This window comes from Sander lucioperca, chromosome 5 (genome assembly GCF_008315115.2).
Source record: "Sander lucioperca isolate FBNREF2018 chromosome 5, SLUC_FBN_1.2, whole genome shotgun sequence".
In the NCBI taxonomy this organism is placed as follows: domain Eukaryota; kingdom Metazoa; phylum Chordata; class Actinopteri; order Perciformes; family Percidae; genus Sander; species Sander lucioperca.
In genome coordinates this window covers 20,817,945-20,834,787 of record NC_050177.1, presented here as the reverse complement: position 1 = coordinate 20,834,787, position 16,843 = coordinate 20,817,945, and the positions used below count along the sequence as shown (strand labels likewise).

General features: G+C 40.0%; 1 protein-coding gene across 3 annotated transcripts in view; it reads right to left on the bottom strand.

Annotated features, from left to right (window-relative positions):
• The window catches only part of cadm2b (cell adhesion molecule 2b), a 181,709-nt gene that overhangs the window by 57,084 nt on the left and 107,782 nt on the right, over positions 1 to 16,843 (bottom strand). The window lies entirely within an intron of this gene.

Below are 16,843 nucleotides of genomic sequence, written 5' to 3'. Positions count from 1 at the left end.
TGTCTTCCGCAAGACCTTTTTTACGGCAGACATGTTGACATGTCATAGTAGGAAAAGCACAGGTGTATTCAAAACCATTAATGATGGCTGCATTCCACTTAGGAGAGGTCCTGGTATTGTTCATGCTGACTCACTGAAATAGCTTACTGGGACACTGGATGGAATTGAGCCATCGTTAAGGTTATCAATTTCAGCTGTGCTTTTCCTACTATGACAAGTCCAAATGTCTGCTGTGAAAAAGGTCCATTGATTGCGGTTCACCGGCTCTGCTACGAACCCCGGTCTCCTGGGTGAAAGTTTTGTGTTGTTTTACCCACCCACCACCAAACCGTAAATAACAAACGTAATACTACTCTTTACCGTTGTTGCATTTCATACTACGTCATCTTACAGCGCCGCGGTCGAGCTGCTGCTGATGCCCGGTGCATCCCAAACAGACGCCAAAGGGTGCCTTTTGTGTCGGTATCTGACGCTGAGAGCCACTAACCAAGCGTCAGTATTTGATGACTTGGGAATGAGAACGGGTTGCTCAAGCATGTCTTGGCAGTGGGCTTCTTGTGTGCCAAGAAGTGATCATCTGCCAAAAAGGGACTACTGTTTACCCTACATGCAACTGAGGAAATGAATCGTACACAAAGACGTTAGATGAACGCCCAGGCTCTTGGGCTCTCCAGCACGGCAGTTGCGTACATTTCTCCGGCAGTTCTGCACGCTGTAGTGGCTTCCTCAGCAGGCTGAGCCGGGCTCCCTGCTTTCTCTGCCCGGGCCACCTCGCTACCTGGCTGTGCGATGGCTAGACAAAGAAAAGCGGGACGCACTGAATCTCTACATGAGCCGCAGCCAAGCTTGATTGAACCACGCTTATAGTTAGATAAAGTTGTGGGAAAAGAAATACTTAATAGTAGTAATAACCAAGCAATCAACCCGTTCCAAAGAGGAGTGCTCCAAATGGGCACTGCACTAGTGAATCATGAATCAACTGTATACCAAGTTTTTTTTTAAGATTAGTTTTTGGGTATTTTAGGCCTTTATTTTATAGGACAGCTGAAGATATGAAAGGGGAGAGAGAGGGGGAACAACATGCAGCAAAGGGCCGCAGGGCGGAGTTGCACCAGCGGCTGCTGTGTCGAGGAGTGAACCTCTACATATGGGCACACGCTCTACCAGGTGAGCTACCCAGGAGCCTGTATACCAAGTAAATGGTAAAAACATCTTTTTGGGGCGTGAGGACATATCCACACAGAAGAACCAGAGTTCACAGAACAGTGAAGCTACATGAATTGTATCATTGTGCATTGATAAATTGATAACTAAAAGTTTTTTGTATTATTTTTTGTATATATTTGTAGTATTTGCTTGTATAAGATTACGGTGTTGTGGGTAATAATGTTACATCTGCTTAATTTTTAGATGAAGAATACTTGATACACTAACATGTAATGTTACATAAAGCTGAAGGATCATGGGATATAGCAAATAATCCAAACAATTAAGAGCTGTAAAAATTGTGAATTGCATCAAAATGTGTAAATCTGTCCCCTTACTAATCTGTCTGACAGTGCCTGGGAAGAATTCTACTCAATAACTTTCAACTTTCACCTTCCGTGCAAATTAGACGCTACCCAGGTTAACATGGCAGGTAAACTATTTCCTTTCATCATCACTCGAGAGACAGGCACTTTGGTTGTCTCCAGTGGTTACATAAAGGAAGGTGCTTTGCTGTCTTTCAGGTAGAGACACTTAGTTAGGTGTAATGAGGACAGAACATTGTTACCAAAGGCTTCAGACTAGAAGGGATTAACAGTAGATTTGCCGGTAGGATTTTGAAAAGGACTCATTACATAAACTGGAACATCAACACTGAATGCTAATGAGAAGTAGAACTGTGTGCCCAACTTAAAACAAAGCACCACACACACCACACAAAAGGCCCAGTTTCAGACACGTTACCACCCTCCAACCTAAGATACTACTCCATGTCTGTGGTGGTGAAAACGCTGTTGAGCTAGAAGAGGTTAAGCAATGGTTTTCTAATGTGCAAAACCTTTTCTAAGAGGTGCACTGACTTTTTTTGGCTTCTGTTCACAAGATGCAGCTACAGTAACTTGCTTACCTGGAGCAAAGATTATAATATTGCCTACTTCTAGCCAAAAAAATAAAATAAATACCCAAAAACCCAAGGATGAAATGCAACATTCATTTGGATTTCCCTAGGTCACAAGATGGGAAGAGGAGGATCAAACAGGCAAGCACCTGCCTTAAAGGTGATGTGTATGTTTGTGTCTTTGTACCAGAGATGGCAAAAGTACTCACTTCCCGTACTCAAGTAGAAGTACAGATACTTGTGTTAAAAAATACTCTGGTAAAAGTAGAAGTACTGATTTAACTTATTTACTCAAGTAAAAGTAACAAAGTACAGGCTTGGAAATTTACTTAAAGTATAAAAGTAAAAGTAGCTTTGCGAATGACAACCATTTTTTATGCAAAGCTACCTGGACCACACAAATGTTACAAGAGTGCAAGCTGAGAAACTTCAGCGGACATGGAAAAAAGGCTCTTTATATGCCATTGCCTACATTTTAAATGGATGTCTGCCAATATGCTTAAAACATCACATATATGACTATTGTGACAGAGACTGGGACTCCAGGTTAATAAGATTCTGACTGAGTAGCTATTTATGAATTCAGTTGTGATTCTGTGAGAATTCACAGATCCAGTTTCTCTTTTTTTTTCCCCTTAACATTTAAAGGAATCTACATGTATGTGTGTGTGTGTGCTCAAATATGGCTTCTGGAAAGAAAATAAAGGATAAAATATGAATTACTAAACAGACATTAATTAAAGTGCCCATATTATGAAAAAAACACTTTTTCTGGGATTTGGGGTGTTATTTTGTGTCTCTGGTGCTTCCACACACATACAAACTTTGAAAAAAATCCACCCATGCTGTTTAGAGTGAGATACAGTTTCTGAATGTGTCCTGCCTTCAGTCTCTGGGTGAGCTGTTCAAAATCGGCACGCCTTGTGACGTCACAAGCCGAAACGAGCAGGCTAACCGCAACCATTAGCTCGTAGTGTTAGCATGCTAACGCTATGGCTAATGCTAGCATGCTAACGCTAGCATGCTACCTCGTTCTCAATAGCAAAGCACTGCTACAACACACACAAGTTCACCATAATCTACAAAAGAACTACTTACATGTGCGCCCTCATTTAGAAGTCTCCCAGCTAATCCTGCCTTGTAACTAACTGAAGTTGTAGAAACAGCCTTTCTTTTACGGTCTATGGAGCTAGCTAGCTGACATGATCTACATCTGAGCTACTGGGCATGTGCAGTGCAATCAAAGATAGTACAGAAGAAGAAGAAGAAAAGAGGTCTCACTCTGTAGCTAAAACAGAGACCAGCTGAAAAGACGAGCTGCAGCAGTGAGAGAGAGCACTGCAGTACAACAAAAATATGGTGTTTTTTGAAAATTAAACCATGTAAACCTATTCTGGTACAACCTTAAAATACAATTATGAACCTGAAAATGAGCATAATATGGCTGCTTTAAGAAGTTCCCCATACTTTAAGAGTTGCGCAGTACATTGGCCAGGAGTCATTCTTGATGCCTACTATCTCAAACATCTCTCTCAGATAAGGCCAAGGATGTCTTGCTGCTTGTCTGCTGATTTCTTCATTTTCAAAAGAGATGGAAAGTAACGAAGTATTTGTACTTCGTTACTTTCCATCTCTGCTTTGTACACACTAAAAAATAAATCAAGGAAACATTATAGATTTCATAAGAAGCCTCTTGAGGAATCTAAGTGATTTAAAGCAGACAACGTGTGCCCCAGATGTTACACAGCACACATAAGGAAAACAGAAAACTGTATGAACTCACTGCTGGTCTTCTGGCACAATTGTGCATGTTAAAGTCTATCCGTGAGGTAGGACGATACATTAATTTACAGCTCACATCCGATGAAATTTTGCTTGCAGGATCTGTAGTTGTGTGGTTGTTATTAGTTGTAGTGGCTCGTACATTTTGTTTTTAAAAAGGTTCAGATTTTTGTGTTTCCATGCATTGCTCTGCTGTCATAATACAATATTGGCAAATTTGCTAAAGGTTTTCATTAAATCTACAGGCCTAAATTACCACGATACACATGCATAGAATAAGTAGTCTCGCATTGCCAGACCCTCCTTCACAGCACTGTGGAGGAGGGTCTGGCTAGTCCACACAGCATTCTGGGATGGGAGAAAAACGTGCTCTAGTTTATTGGCATTTCTTTAAAGGTCCTATGACATGCTGCTTTTTGGATGCTTTTATATAGGCCTCAGTGGTCCCCTAATACTGTATCTGAAGTCTCTTTTATATAGACCTTAGTGGTCCCCTAATACTGTATCTGAAGTCTCTTTTATATAGGCCTCAGTGGTCCCCTAATACTGTATCTGAAGTCTCTTTTATATAGACCTTAGTGGTCCCCTAATACTGTATCTGAAGTCTCTTTTATATAGGCCTCAGTGGTCCCCTAATACTGTATCTGAAGTCTCTTTTATATAGGCCTCAGTGGTCCCCTAATACTGTATCTGAAGTCTCTTTTATATAGACCTTAGTGGTCCCCTAATACTGTATCTGAAGTCTCTTTCCTGAAATTCAGTCTTGGTGCAGAATTCCAGCCACTAGAGCCAGTCCCACAATGAGCTTTCCTTAGGATGTGCCATTTCTGTGTCTGTAGCTTTAAATGCTATTGAGGAAGAGAGAGGGGGGGGGGCAAGGTGGCGGGTGGGGGTGTGGCCTTGACCAACTGCCACTTTGCTTGTTTGCAAGCCATGATGTCTCTCTCTCATGGGTGGGCCAAATTCTCTGGGCGGGCAAAGCAGAGAAAGGGGGAGGTGACCTTTCCCCTTATGACATCATAAAGGGAAGATTCCAGATTGGCCCATCTGAGCTTTCATTTTCTCAAAGGCAGAGCAGGATACCCAGGGCTCGGTTTACACCTATCGCCATTTCTAGCCACTGGGGGACCATAGGCAGGCTGGGGGAACTCATATTAATGTTATAAAACCTCATAAAGTTAAATTGTCATGCCATGGAACCTTTAAACAATCACAATCGTCTTGAACAGAGCCACGGTGCCGCTGCAAATTAGCCTCTGGAAGGAACTTGTTTCGGTGGAACTTCTGACATTTTTTCTTATTTTCTGCACTTCTTTTGTTCACCCTGCATGAAGCTTCTGAAATGTTGATTACATTTTACTGGAATTGTATATTTTATATAATTTCAGGTGAAAAATAGTTTGTTTGATTGATTGATTGATTGATTGATTGATTGATTGACAGAGCTGTGGGTGAATCATGACTGGAGGTGTTCCTTGCAAAGCCTTGACCAAATCTGCACTGACTGGGTGGGGGGTCACGCAGAGGTTGACTGACAAGAGAACTTCTCGGCTCCTCGAGAAATACACTGCCCTTGTAGTATGTACCTGTCTTCCGCCTCTGGTCTACAATGCATTGTGTGCTGACACATCCTGTCTATAATGGGAAATGTCGAACGGCTAACAGGCCGTCGTTCCCTTCCTGCTGGTGCTGCCGGTGACATTGTTCACACTATGCACACCTCATTTGTTTCTGTTGTTGTCAAGGATGATTTTTGGCTCCTTACCATATTTCTGCTGCTCAAAGTTGCATCTGTATTCAAAATTCTCATCAATGCTACACTGATGTGTTTTTCCCACTGCTGATATTTGAGAACAGCTAGGCATCCATCATAAAGATAATGACATGTTTGCAGAGAAGGCTATTTGAGAGGCAAGGCTGTTTGTGTGTGTGTGTGTGTGTGTGTGTTTACATGTTGGTACCTTCAGTATTACATAAACTGCGGTTTAAAGATTGTCCTGCAATCTGCCTTTTTTCCTCAGTTACCAGCCTCCACAAGGCCACTTTTACACATTACACATCTTTGCATTTCTCTCACTGCCAGGCCAAGCGTTCAATAAAAGTAGCAATCACGTTGCTCATTACAATGCCCATAGCTGAGGGCGGAATGAAGCCTTGTGGAAAAAAAGTACTATTTCTGACTTCAAAATAGGTCAGTGTTAATCTGAAGTCTGCAGAAAGGACAAAATGTTTATCTAAAAAAATAGGTCATGTCTTGGTGATCCTTGAACAAGCTCTTATCTGATGAAGAAACTGGGAAGACTTGTAAAATGTAACATATGCCATTCTATTATCGAATGGAAAATTCATTGTTTTTGGCACTCATTAATCTTTCTGTACGCTCCCAAGCCTGCGCCTCTTCCTATTTTCTCCTTACGTGGAAGTTATTAATCTCTGACTCCCTCTAAATTTAATAGTGTTGACAAAGTCAGACACCGTGATAAGATTCTCCTTGCTGGGAACTGGAAATGTTTGCAAGCACATGGCAAGCATATCAATATATAACGCTTTAACATTCCTAAGAGGACATTCACCGAAAATCAATAGCAGGGCAAATAACAACACACTCCAATGTGTTTAACACATTTATCGCATGGTTAAATGCATGAGAGCATTTAATAAATCCAACACTACGTAGAAAAACTGCAAATAACTACCTGTGATTACCTGAGCTCAAAATACTAAGTTCCAGCCAACATTATTATAATAAAATAAAATAAACTATGCTTTACTTTAATAAAAAAAAAAAAAAAGAATGAGCCTAATATATCGTTACGTAAGTACAATTTCAAGGTCTCAGATATCTTCTTAATTGTAATGAGTGAATCTTATAACACGATATCATTAACCCAAAAGACTTTGCACCGGAGCAGAATCATCTTTTTGATACACAACTGTTTTAAACAAAGCATTTCTGAAGTATTTTGTATCCTAATCAACAACATTATACTACATTAGTGACTCGGAGGCAGATTCAGTTATATCAGCTTGGACAGGAAACATGTGGAGTGCAGTTGCTAATTAACACTCCTGAACATTGTTCATCACTTAAAACCTCCTACAGATGTGTAGGTAGAGGTTGCTTAGTGAACAATTAGTGCTAAATAATACATCCCCATTAGATGACTCATAACAAAATACAAAGAAGGATACAACAGTGTTTCACTGTAGGTTATGACTGAAAAAGTCTAGTCATTGGTATTGCGATGGTCGATTTCCGTTGTTTTCGCAGCAGCAATGTCCCTGTTTGTACCGGTTATTTTCATGCCCACCTCTAAAGTTTAGAACAGTAAATTCTTTATTAAACAAGAACTATGCACAGAAAAGATGTCAGATTTAGCTATAAGCAAATTTCCATCTGCAGTCCCTGTGCAGCAGCTACACATAGAACAATCACCAGACACTAAAAACATTCATTTACATGCAACACCATTACATAGTCTCTATCACACTACCAATTATGCAGACTAATCTACAAGCACACATCAACGTATAAATACCAGCCCATTAATCTAGTACAACTATAAAATTACAGCTTTAGAAATTAGAAATCTGAATCACAGTCAAATGAATGTCGACATGACTGGTTGCTCAATATACATTTTTTTTGCACCACGTGACAAAGAATGAAAGTCTGTGCAAGTTTTAAGCTCAGCTGCATGGAAGCATATTCCAATGTCTGATGGCCATTCTTGTGGTTCAGGGGCGACCCACAGTTAAGAGCAAATCGACAGGTTCTGCTCATTGGCTCAGAACGGAGCCAATAAAAACATCTTCAATGGTGGAGAAGAAGCATTGTAAATGATCTTTAATACCAATTGAACTTCTGAAAACCGAACGAGATTTTCTAAACTTAAGAGGTCGTATTTGGACAATATGTTACAATTATGGTGATACATATAACAATGAAAAACTTTAAAGGCTTGTTTAAAAAGTTGTCAATTGGTTTCAGCCAGTCTTTCTGGCCTTGGACCAGCAGGATATACAATATATGAAATATGAGATATGAAAAAACAAAGATTTTTTTTATATTGATATGGATGCAAAACATAAAATAACCCAATACAAACAAAAAAAGCACAGGGAACAATAGCTTACAGGTCCCTTCCCTTCCGCTATCTCTGCTATCTATTTTGCAAAGGCACCATCACTGCATCCAGGGCATAGCCGTACCCAGGACGACTGTGATTGGTTCAAAGAAATACAAACAAGCCTGAGCGTTTTCTTTCCCTCTATCCCAGAATAGATAAGCGGTGTAGTCACACCATACTCCATTGCTGACACAGCGCTGTGAAGTAAAGCTCTGGCAATGTGAGACTAAGCTTTACCTAACAAACGTTGAGAGAAAATGGAAGAAACCATGTGCGGATGAACAGGGATCCCACGCGAGACGGATGAGTGCAATATGTGCTGGAACATAACAATAAAATGGATAATAGCATGTCAATGACAATGAGATAAGAAAGCAATAAGACAAAGAGAAACACAACGAGGCAGAAAGATGGGACTTTGGCCAGTTTGGCCACCAGAGGCATCCATTTGGAGCAGTCGGTAAGCCTGCTTGTTAGCTGTATTTTGCATTGTGTGAGGCTCAAAGTGCGACAGAATGAAGTCCATTCGTTTATGTGTCAGACTTATTTCTGAAGTGGGGATGCAGGCCTGTAACAAAGCAATAGTGGCTGGTCCCTGTGGTGATTATTTAAGCGACCACTGAGAGGTTTGTCCACACACACACACACACACACACACACAGAGTGAGAGCTGGCCTCTGTCCCTCGGCTGGTCATCACAGGGGTCACTGCACTCCCTCTGCCAGTGTCACACAACAAACCCTCCTGGGACAGCGCGGCTGTAAGTAACCCTTTGACAGGGAAGCACTTCATCATATTCAGCTCACACACATACTCACAAGTGGAGTCACGAGACAGTTTAAATGGGTGCTCTGGGCATCTGTTGGTGTCTCCTAGAAGGCAGTAGGTAACTGAAATGTTGGGCAAGTTTTGTGTTTAAATCTGATGGTTTAGGGCTGCACAACAAAAAAAAATGTAATTATCCATTAAGAAAAAAATAATAATTGATGGATTCAATAATTTTTTTCTTTTATTCACATTTCATAAAAATACACATCACAATTTCCTCAGCATTTTCAAAAATGCTTGGTTTGATTTCAACAATCATTTGCTTATCAAAAGTGTTGTTAATGTATTTTCTGTTGATTAATTAATGAATTAATCATTCCAGCATTATTTTGATGCATCACTTTGTATACAACCATTAACCAAGATTTCCATCGTTTATAGCGCACCCTAGAATTTTATTTGAGCAAATATGGAGAATCTGTAGTGTCTTATTTAGAGCAATTTAACTGTTGCAGATCAGTTCATGATACAGACTTATAGGAGAGTAGAAGAGTATTGTTTAAGAAGAAAATATGCCCTAGTGCAGCTCTGGAAAACCTGCTTTTTTTGTGTGGAAGGATTTCTTTAAATATTTTAGCCAATCACAATAGATCAACACAAAGCTGTGAGTGGTAACAGAAGTAGAAACTTTGGCCGTGCCATCTCTTGAACATGAGATGACACAGCTGGTGAAGTCCAACAGCTTTAATATCCTCTCACCTGTGTCCAGAGTTCTGTGAATAATTTAGTGTTTTAGTCGATTATTGAGGAGGTTGAGCTGTGAGAAATGGTCAGTGCCTCCAGCTTTTAAAAGGGATAATACGGAATGAATAACCCGATTAATAGAGCCAACATCCTCCACAAACAGCGGCGACTCCCTTCGGAGCAACACAAGCATGCTGTCCTTTCCCCTGGCAGCATGCGGAGAATCTTGCATCTCTGCTGCTGCTCCAATGAAAACACCACAATTTAAACACACTTCTAGGGCACTGTGAAAGGTAGTATCACAGGCACACACGTCCTCACGACAACGCCCGCAAACCAATTCCTTCTTCAATTTTCTCATCTTGTCTCTACTGTGTTTCCATCGGAGCACTTCATGTAACGAATGCCTGCAAGTGTCCCTCCGGTAAGACCAACAAACATGGGAAGGCGGGCCAGAGTAATTGAGAAAACCTGTTTTCACACTGCAGTGTCATGTTGAAGCCACTGTGTGATGAATAAGACCTACTCATCTTTTCACATACACTGGTATGTGTAAAAAGAAATGCAGCATACAATCCTTGTACGTAATGGAGGATGTCAGTAAAACCTGAACTGCACTGAAATCCAGATAGTAACGCACAGGTTTATTTTCCTCATTATTTTCAAATCGTTTCCTGGTATCAAAGCTTTTAAAATACCACAATACTTACTGAAATGATAAAACAAATAAATACAATGTAATATGTAAAACTACTGTTTCGCCATTTCACGATAAAAACAACTCCAAGTCTATCTTACACAAAATCTACTGTTATTTTGCCAAAGTCTGACAAATGCAAACATGCAGAATGCACATACATGTCACATACATTTTGGGTACAGTATTGTCAGAAAGTTTTGGATGATATTTGTTGTTGTATGATAATGAAGCTGAACTTGCATTTTGTCTGTTCATTTCAAGAGGTTCATTTTAACCAATTAAAATATAATGTAAGGAGGGATGGAAATATACAAGGTAAGGAGGGATTTCCAAAGTGGTCACAATCACACATCTAGGAAAAAACTAAGTAAATAAGATATTCTTGAATATTAGAGATGTCCCTCAGCTCCGATACTGCCTAAAACGCTGGTATCGGTATCGGGAAGTACTGGAGTTTATGCACCGATCCGATACCACGTAATAAAGCCCTAAAGAAAATCTACGTTAAAGTAGTTTATTTATGTTCTTTTTCCGTTATAACTGACTATCAAACTGGAGAATAAAAGAAAGTTCTGGGGTGTTCATTGTTTGTGTTTGTTCATGTTTCACAACGAGTTTAACCCGAGCCAGACCGACAACAAAGATAGAAATCATATCACATCCATACAGGGATAATAGTATACACTTGTTAAAACATAATAAAATATATGACGCACTGGTATCGGATCGGTACTCGGTATCGGCCGATACGCAAGTTCAGGTATCAGAATCGGTATCGGGAAGCAAAAAATGGTATCGGGTTTTCTTCCAACTTTACCACGGCAGGTAAAAGGTTGTGCCTGAGGCAAAAACAAAGATGTGATTTAAGATTTACCATTTCATCAGCTCATTTGATACAAAATTGCCTTTTTTTGACAGAGGCTGTAATAACACGTTTTCAACACGCCAATTTGTATGCCATTTTGGCGTGTTATCAAGATGCATAATCGCTTTTTAGCGTGTTTATCAACGCCGTTTGGCCTCCATTGACTTACATTACCTTGTGATTGCGTGTCAATTTACGCCAAGTAGCAAGTCTGCATAGGGAGGTTGGTTAGGGTGGTGGATGGGTCAAACAACACAGGACTTTCACCCAGGAGACCGGGGATCGCGTCCCGCATGTCACATTTCCTAAATCCAACCGTTGCTTTCGTCTTTTCCTAAACCCAACCCGTCTGCTGTATACGGCTTAGACATACACACGGATAGCTCAAAATGCGTACAGATAACACGCCACTTGGCTTTAGAATGTGGCATGTACTGTATGTTTACGTGAAGTCATGAAGTCACGTTGAAAGTTTCAGACTTAAAGGTGCAGTAAGCAATGCTGCGCGAAGAGTGTTGATATTTGAACTCAACTGCCAAACAAATACAGCCCCACCCTCTCTATCTTTGAAACTGGTAAAGTGAGGACTAATGTAAAATACAGAATTGTTTCAGTTTTGGGGGTTAAATTATGGAGTTAACTTAATGATGAGTTGAAAATGTGTACGTCTTTGTTGAGTTTCAAAACAGCTTTAAAATCTAAATTAATTAACGGTTATGAAGTCATTTGAATAAAATGTAAATTGTAAAATGTATTACTAGGATTACTGGAATTGTTGGGTCTTTGTAAATTATAGAGTGTGGTCTAGACCTACTCTATCTGTAAAGTGTCTTGAGATAACTCTTGTCATGATTTGATACTATAAATAAAATTGAATTGAATCTACTTTTTGTCTTTTAATAGACGAAAAAGTTGAGTTGAATTGTACAGCTATGCTCGACAATGAAACCTCTGTATGACAGTCACGATAAAGATAACACACCACAACAAAGACAACCACAGTCCCTGCAGTTCTTCTATCACTCAGCATTACCTGCAAGATGGTTTGTGGTGTGCACACCACACGGGTGCATGACACCACACCATGAGGACACGCTTCAGTCCAAGCTGAGCTGTATTTGATAAAAACTGAAATGTTTCAAAGTGATTTTGGAGTGCCCATCTCTACTCCCTGCTCTACTAGAAATAAAATGTCCTTGTTTTACAGAAAATTGCTTGATATTAAGTCTGGTTCACATTTTCCAATCCTGAGAGACCCCACACACGGCGATAAAAAATCACGGGTCGTACAGTTTTGGTCGTATAGTGTGTGGTGCGCAGCACACGGCAAAATCAACACATCACACACGAACCGATTTGACTCCCGAGCATTCCCAGGTCAGACGGGAAATCTCGCAAAATCCCTCGAGATCAAACGTGACTTCAGAGTAAACAATCATGGTGGACGAAGAGGATGCAGTGGCGATAGTTTGTAGTTTGTTTTTAACCGAAAAAAACATTCACGGTGTTGCCACAGGTCGACGAGTTGGTCCTCCATCTCCGACGACTTTCTGGTGCGCCATGCCGCCGGCTGTTTTGATTTTGTTTCCCTGGTGCTTTCCTCGCCGCCTCGTCACCTCGCTTTCTGATTGGCTACACGCCACAGTCCACAGGCTGCGTGCTCGTTTGTCCCCAGGGGACACCACACACGAGGAGAAATCGGGCCAAAAAAATCCAACATGTTGGATATCCCCGATTTGAGATCGGAGCGGTCCCGACGTCCTTCCGAGCAGACGAGAGCAGTCTTAACACACCACACACGGCAGGAATATCTGATCAGATTATTTTACGATAATCGGAGCATCCTTAAGATTGTCGAAGGGGTGAATCGGGGCTAAAATTGGCCTAATTATCCTGCCGTGTGAACCAGGCTTTATGTGGCTGCACCAATGCCTTGCAAAAGCCCAGCATATGCAGATGAAGTACCCCGCTTAAGGCAATCCAGAACTCAAACCTCCTAAGTCTTCATCTGACAACCCCCAGGATAACGGCACATACACCACTCCTCTCCTCCGGCTTTAGTCTAGCATGACGGCGACACTGTCAGACTTCTTATAGAAAACAAGGGAAATGCATAATTCCAAACCCCAATTTTACAATCATTGTGGAACAATAATGTTGGGAACACACTCTCAGAAGAACAAAATTCAAACTAGGGCTGCACAACATGAGGAAAATATGTAATTGTGATTATTTTTGACTGATATTGTGATTGCGATATTATTCTCGATATTGTAAGGAATGATCATTTTTCTATCATTATTCTCATTTTCATTATATTAATATTAAAATTATAGTGTAAATGACAAATACCTACACATTATATTGACATTTTGATTTGATAAAACAATATTATTCCAATGATTTCTAAGATGAGAAAAAAACAATAATATTCCAATGATTTCCGAGATGAGAGTTTGCATTTTTTCCCTCTACACTACAGGTAAGCATGTGATGAACAGCAGGTGGGAGTGAAACATGCAAAAATATATACTGTACTTTGCTGTATTACATCTTCACTTGTGCTGTTCAGAGAAATATAAAAGACTGACAAAAAAAAATGTTTACAGTTGTCTTGCTGTGAGTGGAAGTCAGTTTTGGATATATATGCCCAGGTCTTTGCAGGTCTTTACATGAATTTAAAACCCTGCATGATGCCTGGCAGTTAGTTTGGGCCCAGTTCCAAGTTTATGAGATATATTTTGCCCTGTAATGTGTGGAAAATGTTTAAAAAGGTACAAGAGAATCTTTGCCCTTGTTTTCAGCCAAGAAGATTTCAAGCTGTGAAACGCTGATAATGCTGTAGAAGCAAATACATGTCACATCTACTGAATAAAGTGTTTCTAGCCTAGTAAAAAAGGAGTTCTGACGCCATTTATGGAAATCGTGTTGGGTGAAGGTAAATGCATAATTGAATGAACTGTTGGGTCAAGCATTTTCACTCTGATTCGTCACTGGTCTGTCATGTCAGGCCTGCGTTCACGTCTCCTGCCTCGGAGGTAGAAAAGCTGATAGAAATGGAGGATGAAGAAGAGGTGACGTTCTCAAGGTCCTTAGATGCTGGAAAACTGGGAAAGAGCAGGTTGTCATGGGTGACAAACCCTTCCAACTAAATGTAACTCATACTAATGTTCTGTGGCGAAACTGTGGATGGTGCTATGTCATAACGTAACCACATGTGAGGGGCACTTGCACACACTCTCACTTCATCACCCTCCTGGCATATCAGGCCCTTATCTTTGAAAACACACTCACAGTGGTGTTCCATGTTCCAGTGATGGAATTCTAAAGAAGGTCAACCTCGGGAGAGTACTTTCGGCCGCAAAGATAATCCACTTTGATGAATCTGTTCACATTCTCAAAGTGTCATCCTTAAAGCCTTTTGGAGACATCGACTTCCACCTTGATATGAAAGAGATGCTTCATAAATCACCTAGGCTCGCAAACACCGTTGTGCTTTATAACACATCAGCCTGAAGTGAAAACTTGTTGAGAATGACAATATGATGTGTTGGAGATGTTACAATGAGGGGCACTTGACGCTCTCAGAAGAAAAAAATTCAAACTAAGGCTGCACGATATGAGGAGAATATGTAATTGTGATTATTTTGACTGATATTGCGATTGCGATATTATTCATGATATTGTAGGGAATGATCATTTTTCTATCAGTATTCTCATTTTCATTAAAAATATTAATATTACAATGATTATATATATATATATATATATATATATATATATATATATATAGTTTTGCCAGGATTTAGTCTGTTAGATACAATTCATAGGCTGAGATGTCTCTGCAGCAACACAATACTTAATTCAGAATTTTTTGACACATATTTTGCCTTTTTTAAAAAAATAATAATTCACGTGCTTTGTTTGCTACTGTCGATAGGTTAACAAACCTTCCAGTACCAGTAGCATCTGAACTTTTATCCACCAAGGCCTGCAATGATTTTGCCACCTTCTTCAATGACAAAATTCAGAAAATTAGACAAACCGTCAGTGCTTCCATATCGAGTACAGGGTATGTGTTGTCACAGTGTCCAGGCAAAACAGATTCCAATATGACCCAATTTCATATGATTAACCGTAAAAACCTGGAGGACATTATACAACATCTGAAAACCTCCTCCTGCTGCCTTGATATTCTACCAATGGGCCTTTTCAAAAATGTTGCAAATTGTTTGGCTGCAGTCATTAAGCCACTCTTAAAAAAGAACAATCTAGACACGTCACTAATGAGCAACTATAGGCCGATATCAAACCTTCCATTTTTAAGTAAAATCATTGAAAAAACGGTTTCTCAACAACTCAACCTTTTCTTGTCACTAAACAACAGTTTTGATGCCTTCCAGTCGGGTTTTCGACCACACCACAGCACTGAGACAGCTCTTGTTAAAGTCTTTAATGACATCCACTTAAACACAGATAGTGGCAAAATTTCAGTCTCAGTATTACTTGATCTCAGTGCTGCATTTAATACGGTCGACCATGACATATTACTAGACCGATTGGAAAACTGGGTAGGCATTTCTGGCTCAGTACTAAAGTGGTTTGAGTCTTATTTAAAGAATAGGGACTACTTTGTGTCTATAGGGAATTATACATCTGAGCATACAAATATGACGTGTGGAGTTCCCCAAGGCTCCGTTCTGGGGCCTCTCCTGTTTAACATCTACATGCTTCCACTTGCTCAAATTATGGAAAACAATAAAATAATTTACCATAGTTATGCGGATGACACACAAATTTATATAACCTTATCGCCAGGGGACTATAGTCCAATACAACAACTGACTAAGTGCATTGAACAAATTAACGACTGGATGTGCCAGTACTTTCTTAAATTAAATGAAGAAAAAACTGAGGTGGTTGTTTTTGGAGCAAAAGAGGAACGATTAAAAGTCAGCGCTCAGCTTCAAACGATAATGTTAAAAACAACAGACAAAGCCAGAAATCTTGGTGTAGTCATGGACTCAGACCTAAATTTTAACAGCCACATTAAGACAATTACAAAGTCAGCCTATTACCACCTTAAAAATATATCAAGGGTTAAAGGACTCAGCAGGACTTGGAAAAACTTGTCCATGCTTTTATCTTCAGTAGACTTGACTACTGTAACGGTGTCTTTACAGGTCTCCCTAAAAAATCAATCAGACAGCTGCAGCTGATTCAGAACGCTGCTGCTCGAGTCCTCACTAAGACCAAGAAAGTGGATCACATCACTCCAGTTCTGAAGTCTCTACACTGGCTTCCAGTGCCTCAAAGAATTGATTTCAAAATACTTTTGCTGGTTTATAAATCACTAAACGGTTTAGGGCCAAATTACATTTGTGATCTGCTACTACACTATGAACCACCCAGACCTCTCAGGTCGTCTGGGACAGGTCTGCTTGTTGTCCCCAGAGTCCGAACTAAACAGGGGGAAGCAGCGTTTAGTTTTTATGCTCCACATATCTGGAACAAACTCCCAGAAAACTGCAGGTCTTCTGCAACTCTCAGTTCTTTTAAATCAAGGCTGAAGACCTATCTTTTTGATGTTGCCTTTCATTAAATAACTGTTCATTTCTTACTTACACTTACTTACACTTCTTACTACTTACATACTGAAGTTGCATTGTTGACACTGTATGACAATCTATATAAGCATATAGAGAGAAATTCCTATTTTATCTGCTTTTATATATTTAACTGTTTTAATT